Genomic DNA, 10906 nt, shown 5'->3' with positions numbered 1-10906 from the left:
GGCACGTGGGATCTTCCCGGACCGGGGCACGAACCCGTGTCCCCTGCATAGGCAGGCGGATTCTCAACCACTGCGCCACCAGGGAAGCCCCGCAAATAGTTTTTAAATAAGGATATAAATACAGTTTATACATTGCACCTGGTCAATAAATTCTTTTAAATAGTTTAAAGTATATTACAGTTCATCCTTCTTTTTTTGACATTTATTTATTTAAAATTCTGGGTATTTTCCCTGAAGAATTACCCACATTCTGGATTTGGTTGATTCCCCTGTTTTGACTATAAACTTATAGTCACATTTAGAGTTTGATTAAAGTTTAATTGACTCTACTTTGTATTTTCCCCCATCAGAATACACATATATCTAGCTGCTACACATTTAGTGATGATAAAGTATATCAGTAATAAACTGACATAAATATGAAAATATGCCTTACTGTTTTTAACAGCAAGCAATAAGAAAGAATGCATATGTCCATCAATAAGGGATTGGTTAAATAAACAAGGGAATACTATACAGCTGAATAAAAATATGGAACATAATCTCTAGGATGTGCTGTTCAATGAAAAAGCATTTCAGAGAACTGTGGCATGGTATATGCATAACATATATGTGTATGCTAATATTATTTTATGTGTATAGTATGCCACCATTTAAAAATTAGGAAATATGTGTGAATATATGTATATAATATTTAGTTATATTAAAATAGACATATAAATCATGAAATTTTAGTAAGTGTAGGCATCACCTAGAATGGACGGGAAGGAATAGAGTGGATGGGATAGTGATAGAAGCTGGACCTCTCTGTAGATAAAGAATAGATTTGTAGATTTAACTTTGGAGAAATGTATATATTTTATGAATTATAAAACAAAATAATCCTTTATATCTGTAGGGTAACATAGACCTAAGACAAAAAACAAACCTTCAAATAATTCTAACTTGTCTTCCATAACCATGCTGTTGACTGTAAGGTTGAAGTTATTCTGAATTGGCTGTGTGTATATTGTGGGATAAATCCAAAGATTGAGAATGAGAATTTTCATTGTGATTAAAGGAGAAACAAATTTAAAATGAGATAATGTTAAAATCCTGTACTTGAATTGATAATCATCAGTAAAAACAGACCATATACCATGCCTTAAAAACAAAGTGGACACACATGGACTTTCTGTGGCTCTCCACTCAAAAGGCCAGGAAATATGACCAACCTAGTTTCAGTGAACATTCCTAGCACTCAGAGTACAGTTTCTAAAATCTATTTTCACTGAAAGGACAGTTGCCCTTGCAGAAAAAGCTGATTCTATGTTCTAAATCTGGACCATGTAATGTTCAATATGAGCCTGGAAAATATGTTACATCAGAAAGCAAATAATTTATTCAAGAAACCTAGGATCATATTCATAAAACTAGGGTCAACCTAAATAAGCTCCCAAGAAGCAAAGACGAAATGATTTAAGCATCAGTAAGGATTAGAGTACAATGGATTGTAACTCATCAAATATGTTTAAGTACATCAGTTCATAATTACATTAATATACTTAGTCACCTTTGGAGAATGTTGGGCAAATATTTAGGAAAAATTGGCAAATAAAGGAAATTAAGCCAGCATTTACCCTACAATCCTATATAATATGAACATCAGCATAAACAAATAGTCAATGACCGAAAGTTTGTCTTTATGAAAGTATTCCAGATAATCAATGAAGAAGAATGTTGGATGTAAAATATAAATATTTTTATGCCTAAGGAATTAATGGATCTAGGTTATGATTATCAATGATTTTCCCTCCAAAAAGGGGAACAATCAGACATTATATACTTCATAATGAATGTACACAAAACTACCTACATAGCAATCTTGAACAAAAATCCAAACTTAAAACTGAACAACCCTCTAGATCTGACTATAAATTTTAATAAATTGTGAAGGCCATGTTAAACTCACAAATTGGATAAAATATACAACATTCAGACTATGGAAAACTACAAGGGGAAAGACAGAATAAAGAGGCAGATATATAGAGGAAGGATCTAAAAAGGAATATTTTAGAATAATCCGAAAGGAAAAAAGGATCCACAAATTGACTGTATGAATCTTAGTTGATCCAAATTTAGACAAACACTTCAAAAAATATTCCCAAATAATCAGGGAAAGATGGACACACTTGATTTTGATGACATTAAGGTGCATTATTATTATTTTAGGTATGCTGATTATATTGCAGATACATTTTTAAAAAATGAACTCATTTAAAGGGCATTTTGGTTGCTTTCAAGTTTTAGCAGTTGTGAATAAAGTTAAAACTCTACATATTTGTGTGGACATAAGTCTTCAAATTATTTGAGTAAATACCAAGGAGTGCAATTGCTGAATTGTATGGTAAGAGCGTGTTTAGTTTTGTAAGAAACTGCCAAACTGTCTTCCAAAGTGGCTGTACCATTTTGCACTCCCACCAACATGAGCGAAGGTTCCTCTTGTTCTACATCCTTCCCAGCATTTGGAGATGTCAGTGGTTTGGATTTTAGCCATTCTAATAGGAGTGTAGTGGTTCTTGTTGTTTGTATTTGCAATTCCATAATGACATATGATGTTGAGCATGTTTAATATGCTTATTAGCCATGAGCATATCTGTTTTGGTAAGGCGCCTGTTTATATCTTTTACTCATTTTTAATTGAGTTGTTTGTTTTCTTAATCTTGAATTTTAAGAGTTCTTTGTATGTTTTGGATAACAATCCTTTATCAGATATGTGTTTTGCAAAGATTTTCTCCCAGCTGTTGGCTTCTTTTCATTCTCTTAACAGTGTCTTTTGCAGAGCGGAAGTTTTTAATTTAAATGAAGTCCAACTTACCAATTTTTTCTTTCAAAGCTCATACTTTTGGTGTTGTATCTAGAAAGTCATCACCAATACCAAAATTATCTAGATGCTCCCTTATGTTATCTTCTAGGGGTTTATATTTTTGTGTTTTGCATTTAGCTCTTTGATCCATTTTGAGTTAAATATTGTGAAGGATATAATATTTATGTCTAGATTCATTTCTTTGCATAGATGTCCAATTGTTGCTGCACCATTTGTTAAAAGATTATTATTTCTCTATTGAATAGCCTTTGCTCCTTTATCAAAGATAAGTTGACTTTGTGTGGGTCTATTATGAACTCTCCTTTCTGTTCCCTTTATCTCCTATATTCTTTCCCCAACACCACACTGTCTTGACAACTGTAGCTTTACAATAAGTCTTAAAGTTGAGTATTGTCACTCCTCTGTGTTCTTCTTCAATATTATGTTGGCTATGATGGGTCTTTTGCCTCTCTATATAAACATAAGAATCAGTTTTGACAATGTCCACAAAATAACTTGTTGGGATATTGGTTGAGTTTGCATTGAGTTTCTAGATCAAGTTGGGAAGAACTGACATTATTTATTTATTTATTTATTTATTTATTGGCTGCGTTGGATCTTTGTTGCTGCACTCAGGCTTTCTCTTGCTGCAGCCAGCAGGGGCTACTCTTCATTGCGGTGTGCAGGTTTCTCATTGCAGTGGCTTCTCTTGTTGAGGAGCATGGGCTCTAAGGTGTGCAGGCTTCAGTAATTATGGCACGTGGGCTCGGCCGTTGTGGCTCACGGGCCCTGGAGTGCAGGCTCGGTGGTTGTGGTGCACGGACTTGGTAGCTCTGTGGCATGTGGGATCTTCTGGGACCAGGGGTCAGGCCTGTGTCTCCTGCATTGGCAGGCGGATTCTTGGCCACTGCATCACCAGGGAAGTCCCAGAACTGACATCTTAATAAAATTGAATCTTCCTATTCATGTACATGGAATATGTCTCCATTAATTTCTTTTTATTTCTTGCATCTGAGTTTTATCATTTTTCTCATATAGATCTTGGACATATTTTGTTAGATTTATACCTAAATATTTAATATTTTTGGCCATAATGTTAATAGTATTATGTTTTTATTTAAGATTCCAATTGTCCATTGGTGTTATGTAAGAAAGCAATTGACTTTTGTGTATTAACACTGTATTCTGCAAATCTGCTATAATTGCTTATTATTAGTTCCAAGTTTCTTCTTGTTGTTATTAATTTAGCTGATCTATTTCTTCTTGTGTAAGTTTTGGCAGATTGTGTCTTTGAAGGAATTGGTCCTTTTCATTTAGGTAATCAAATTTGTTGGCATAGAGGTGTTCCTCATAATCCTTTACTATCCTCTTAATATCTATGGAATCAGTAGTAATTGGCTCCTGAAATATCAGAAATAAGTGAATCACTAATGTCAGAAATAAAAATTTCTGATATTCGTGGTTTCTATCCTCTTTCTTTTTCTTACTTAGTCAATCTAGAGGTTTGTAAGTTTTATTAACCTTTTCAAAGAACCATCTTTTAGTTTCATTTTCTGTTGATATCATGCTTTCAATTTCATTGATTTCTGCTAATTTTTACTACTTATTTTCTTCTGGTTATGTTAGATTTAATTTATTCTTATTTTTCTAGTTTTCTAAGGTAGAAGCTTATATTATTCCTTTTAGATTTTCTTTCCTAATAGATACATTCAGTTGCTATGGTTTTCCCTCTACATAATGCTTTTGCTGTATCTCACAATTTTGATGTTATGTTTTCATTTTCATTTCAAATATTTCTAAGTTCAAAATACTTTTTAATTCCTCTTGAGACTTGTTATTTGACCTGTGTGTTATCTAGAGGCATGTTGTTTAAACTCCAAATATTTGGGGATTTTTCCAGCTAACTTTCTGTTATTGGTTTCCACCTTAATTCTATTGTGATCTGAGAGCACAATACATATTATTTTAATTCTTTTAAATTTGTTAAGTTGTGTTTTGTAGTCCAGAATGTGGTCTATCTTTGTTAATGTTCGGTGTCAACATGATGAAAATGTGTATTCTGCTGTTGTTAGATGAGATATTATATAAAGGTCAGTTAGATACAGTTGATTGGTACTGTTCAGTTGAATTCTGTCCTTACAGATTTTCTACCTGTTGAATTTATTAATTACTGACAGAGGGGTATTGAATTCTCCAACTATAAGAGTGGATTCAAGTATTTCTCCTTGAAGTTCTATCAGTTTATGGCTTATATAGTTTGATGCTCTGTAGGTAGTTAATGTTACACTTTAAGGGTTGTAATGTCTTCTTGGAGAATTAACCCCTTTATCATCATTTAATGCCTTTCTTTATCCCTGATAACTTTCCTTGCTCTTATGCCTGCTTCATCAGAAATTAATATAGCTATCCCAGCTTTCTTTTTATTAGTTTTTGTGTGGAATATCTATATCTATCTCTTTATTTTTATAATCGTCTGTATTTTCATATTTAAAATGGGATTTTGTAGAGGATATATAGTTGGGTCTTCTTTGTCCACTCTTCCTTTTTATTGGTGTATTTAGAACATGATGTCTAAAGTGATTATTCCTTCTCTAACAACCTTCTTTTCTTTATATAGATCTGGGTTTCTTACCTATATAATTTTCCTTCTCTCTGAAAGACTTCTTGTAACATTTATTGCAAGGTAGATGTACTGACTACACATTACCTCAATTTTTGTTTGTCTGAGAAAGTCTTTATTTCTCCTTCACTTTTGAAGGATAATTTCTCCAGGAACAGAATTCTAGGTTGATAGGTTTTTGTTTCTTTCAGCACTGTAAATACTTCACTCCGCTTTCTTCTTGTTGCCATGGTTTCTAAAGAGAAGATCAGTGTAATTCTTATCCTTGCTCCTCTTCGGTAAAGTGTTTTACCCCACTCAAGGTTCTTTCAATATTTACTTTTTGATTTTCTGCAGTTTAAATATGCCATGCTTAGTAGTAGACTTTTTGGTATTTATCTTGATTGGTATTTTCTCACCTTCCTCCATCTGTGGTTTGGTGTCTGTTGTTAATATTTGAAAATCCTTAGTCATTATTACTTCAAATATCTCTTCTGTTCCTTTCTTTTTTCTTTTTCTGTTATTCTCATTATGTGTATGTTACACCTTTTGTAATTGTCTTACAGTTCTTGAATATCTCATTTTGTCTTTACATTATTTTTTCTCTTTGCATTTCAGTTTTGGAAGTTTCTTCTTCCTTTATTGAATTTATTTATTTGTTTGTTTATTTTTTGCTCCATTGGGTCTTCATTTCTGCACGCGGGCTTTTCTCTGGTTGGGGCAGGTGGAGGCTGCTCTGTTGCGGTGCACGGGCTTCTCATTGCGGTGGCTTCTCTTGTTGTGGAGCATGGGCTCTGGGTGCACAGGCTTCAGTGGTTGTGGCTTGCTGGCTCTGAAGCACGGGCTCGGTGGTGGTTGTGGCACATGGGCTTGGCTGCTCCATGGCATGTGGGATCTTCCCGGGACAGGGCTTGGGCTCATGTCCTCTGCATTGGCAGGTGGATTCTTGGCCACTGTGCCACCAGGAAGTCCTGGAAGTTTCTTATGACGTATCTTAAAGCTTACTCAATCATTCCTCCTACATGTCTAGTTTATAGCTGAGCCCATCAAAGGCATTCTTCATTTACTATAGAGTGTTTTTGATTTCTAGCATTTTCTTTTGATTTTTTATTGGAATTTCCATCTCTTTGCTTACACTACCCATCTGTAATAATATTTGTTTAAAATTCTTGGTGTGATACTACCACAATCTTTGCCATTCTAGATCTGATTTTTATACTTTCTCTGTCTCCTCAAGTCGTGTTTTTTGTCTTTTAGTATGGCTTATAATTATTCTGTTGAAAGCCAACCATTATGTACCATGTAAGAGGAACTGAAAGTTGCTGCAGTGGATTTTTTTGCTCCTGGACTTCTGCCAACTCTCTGTATCTTCTTGTGTGTCACTAAAATTTGGAGGGCAGCAGTTTTCCATATTACCTCATCTCTGATAGATCTAAAAAGAGATGTTGATTTTTTCAATTTGTTCAGTTTTTTCTCGTTGTAAGAATGAGAGTGATGATTTCAAAGTTCCTTACATGCCATACCAGAAACAAGAAGTCTTTTTCATCTTTTTTAGCGTATGCATTTACAGGTATAATTATTTTTTAGTGAGTGCTGCTTTTACTGCATCTCATGTGTTTTGCTATGTTGTGTTTTCATTTTCATTTGTCTGTAAGTATTTTCTAATTTCTCTTTGATTTTTCTCTGATTCATTGGTTGGTTAAGTGTGTATTATTTAATTCCCACATATTTGTGAATTGTTCAATCTTCCTTCTGTTATAGATTTTTAGATTTATTCCATTATGGCCAGAGAAGATACTTTGTATTATTTTAACCTTTTAAAATTTATTAACCTTGTTTTTTGGCCAATATACAGTCTGTCTTGGGGAACGTTCTGTGTGCACTGGAGAGGAATGTGTATTTTGCTGTTATTTGGTGGACTGTTCTATAAATGCCTGTTATCTCTAGTTGGCTTATAGTGTTGTTCAAGCCCTCTGTATCTTTATTGCTCTTCTCTCTAGATGTTCTGTCCATTACTGAAAGTGAGGTGTTGAAGTTTTCAATTCTGTCCATCATTGTTTCATATATTTAGGGGCTCTGCTGTTTGTTGTATGTATGTTTATAATTAGTATATCTTGATGAATTGACCCTTTTGTCAATGTACTGTGCCCTCCTTTGTCTGTTATAGTATTTTTTAACTTAGAATCTATTTTAAAAGGTATCAGTGTAGGTAGTGACCCTTCTCTATTTTGGTTGCTATTTGCATGGAATATCTTTGCAATATCATTCTTTTCCCTTTAAATATATTTGTTTCTTTGGATCTACAGTGGGTCTTTTGTAGACACCATATAGTTGGGTCATATTTTAAAAGTGTTTTACCAAATCTCTGCCTTTTGATTGGAAAGTTTAATACATTAACATTTAAGGGAATTACTGATAAAGACTTACTTTTGACATTAAAAAAAACACAACTCATTTTTTAGAGAAGATACTGAAACTTTATAGATAAAATGATAGCATGTCTGGTATTTCTTTAAAATTGAACTGGAATGGGGAGGGAAGTAGGTCAGAGTACAGGTGAAATAAGATTGTCCATATAGTAATAATTGTTGAAGCTGAGTAGTAAGTATGTTGAGTTTATTATACCATACTCATTATATTTTTATCTATTTGAAAATTTCCTTATAAAGATTGAAAGAATGTTGATCTGTGTTCAGTTGTTATCAGCTCAACCCCCCATTACACCTCTAGGATTTATGTTAATTATGTTAATGAACATTAGTAACTATGTTAATACATTTAGTATCAGTTGATAATCATTGACAAGATCCATTACTTATTAGGTTGAAAAATGGTGATTTTTTTTCTAATTCTGTCATTTCATTTCCATTTACTGGCTACAATTTATTGATAAAATGAAATTTACCTCAATAAATATTTAGTTACTCTGAAATAGAGTTTGTACAGAAAAGGCAGGAAAAATGCTTATTTTTTTTTTACCTTTATTTAGTACTTTTTACAGTAGCAGTTTGATGACCTAGCAATCTCCATTTCTAACAAATAACTAGGGTAAATATCATTATAAATTATTTGATTTTTATGTGCTCTATGTTTTAAACCAAATGATAGTCACTACTATTTTTGATGAGCAAATTATCATCTTAATTCAGAGCAAGCCCCTTTGATTTGACTTTGGATTCTTTTGATATGACCCCATAGTCTCCCTTACTTGTCATTCCAAGTTTTCTCTTGTTCATCTTGAACTTTTCCTGCCCGAGGCCTGAAAAAGTCATTTCTATGAGGAACTATCATTCTCTGTGTAAGCAAAATATTTAGAGGACATTGTCTGAGCTCTGGAGATTTTCTCATTGCTCATTGCTGTTAGGTTCATACCTTCTAGACCTTTTCAATAGATAAAGCTAGCTTTTATGTAGAGTTTGAAATAAAAATATAAATTATGAGTTCTTGTATTTTCTAATCAAATTCAAGATGGTAGAGTTTTAGTTATCTGCTTTGATATTATACTTATATTTCTTGTTCCTTATATTGAACACATTGGTATTTACTAATTATTTAAATTTTATTTATTATTTATTAATTAAATATTTTTGAAGTCATTTTTGCTTTGATTTTGACTTTAAATGTTATCTCACTAGGTGTTTATAGTCAAAATACTTTATTTAAAAGTACTCTGAAAATTTGCTTTCCCTCTAATGTTTATGCAACCAATTTATGTAGTTAGATTTCCATTTTTCAGTTTGCTTTCCAGTTTTAGGGATGGTGTTCTATTTTCTTTTTGGATTTTTTAAAATTATGTTAAATATATTATGGTTCCAAATTTAAAACAAAGTACATTCAGAGAAGGCTAGTTTTTAAACCTAGCCCACACCCTTTTTCCTCCCTCTCATCTTATGTAATCATGTTGTTTTCTATGCATAGATATTAATAGGGAAATCTTGGTGAAATTAAATATACTGGCAAAGGATTCCCCTACAGTAAGTATATAAGAAATGTTCATGATAAAGAAGTAGAGTTAGATATCATCAGTCTAGAAACTGTACCAACAACATGACAAACTACATTTCTCAAGGTAGCAGGCAAACTGAAAAAGTAATAAACTAAAAATATAATCCCAAGGACATATCTAATATGTCAACAAGACAGAGAACAATACTGAATCTGAATCTCTGTGTAGGTACCAGGTGAATTAAAACAAAGAAGAGAGCTGAAGTTATTATAATGCTACAGATTTAAATATAGTTGACCCTTGAACAGCATGAGGTGAACTGCTAACCCCTGTGCAGTAGAAAATCTGGTTATAACTTTACAGTCGTCCCTCCATATCTGTGGTTCTGCATCCTCAGATTCAACCAACCATGGGGTCATGTAGTATTAATTGAAAAAAAGAATCATACACAAATGAACCCACACAGTTCAAACCTGCGCTGTTCAGTGGTCAACTGTGGCACCCTTAAAGCCTCAGAAAAACTGTAATATGGTATATTAAATACTGGGTGTCAATATAAGATAAATCAGAAAACTCACTTAACACTGAAGTACAAGATGGCTAATCCAAGATGTTTAACTCTCCAGAAATCATTGGAAAATTCTTACTGTGTTTTAATAAACTAGATAGACAATTATCAAAAATGGCAAATTTTTAAAGAGTTGGCTGATGTTTGCCATGCTAAACATTGTAACTTAAAGGGAGAAAATACTTCTTAGTCACAATAAGGGAGATAATTTTAGTATTTTTACTTAATATTATTGTTAAGAATACTAACTTCCAGTTGCAAATAAATGAATCAGGGGTTTAAAATGTACAATGTGGGGAATATAGTCAATAAGTATGTAATATCTTTGTATGGTGACATATTGTAACTAGACTTATTGTGGTTATCACTGAAAAATATATGGAAATACCAGATCACTATGGTGTGTAAACAGGAACTAGAATGGTGTTGTAGGTCAATGATGCATCAAAATCAAACAAACAAAACAGCATATTCATGGAAAAAGAGATCAAATTTGTGGCTACCAGAGGTTCAGGGTGAAGGGAGGTGGAAGTGGAAGAAGGCAGTCAAAAGGTACCAACTTCCAGTAATAAGATAAATAAGTACTTGTGATGTAATGTACAACATGATAAATATAATTAACACTGCTTTATGTTATATATGAAAGTTATTAAGATAGTAAATCATAAGAGTTCTCATCACAGGAAGTTGTAAGATATTAAAATAAAAATCAGCATGAGTCTGGAGTACTTGTTAGGGAGTTAATTTTAAGCATGTAAGAAAAAATAGATAAATATTAGATTAGAGTGGGAAGAATACATTGATATAGGTACGCTCTCCTGGGATTTGGAATTTATTATGTTGATTTGACTTGAGCATCTGGCATTGGCCTTAACAGTCTTTTATATTTCTTAATTAAAGCCTGGATTTAACAATGGTCTAAAATCAATGAGGTTGCAATTCTGGCGT

This window comes from Kogia breviceps, chromosome 2 (genome assembly GCF_026419965.1).
Source record: "Kogia breviceps isolate mKogBre1 chromosome 2, mKogBre1 haplotype 1, whole genome shotgun sequence".
Lineage (NCBI taxonomy): Eukaryota > Metazoa > Chordata > Mammalia > Artiodactyla > Physeteridae > Kogia > Kogia breviceps.
This window is presented reverse-complemented; position numbering follows the sequence as displayed.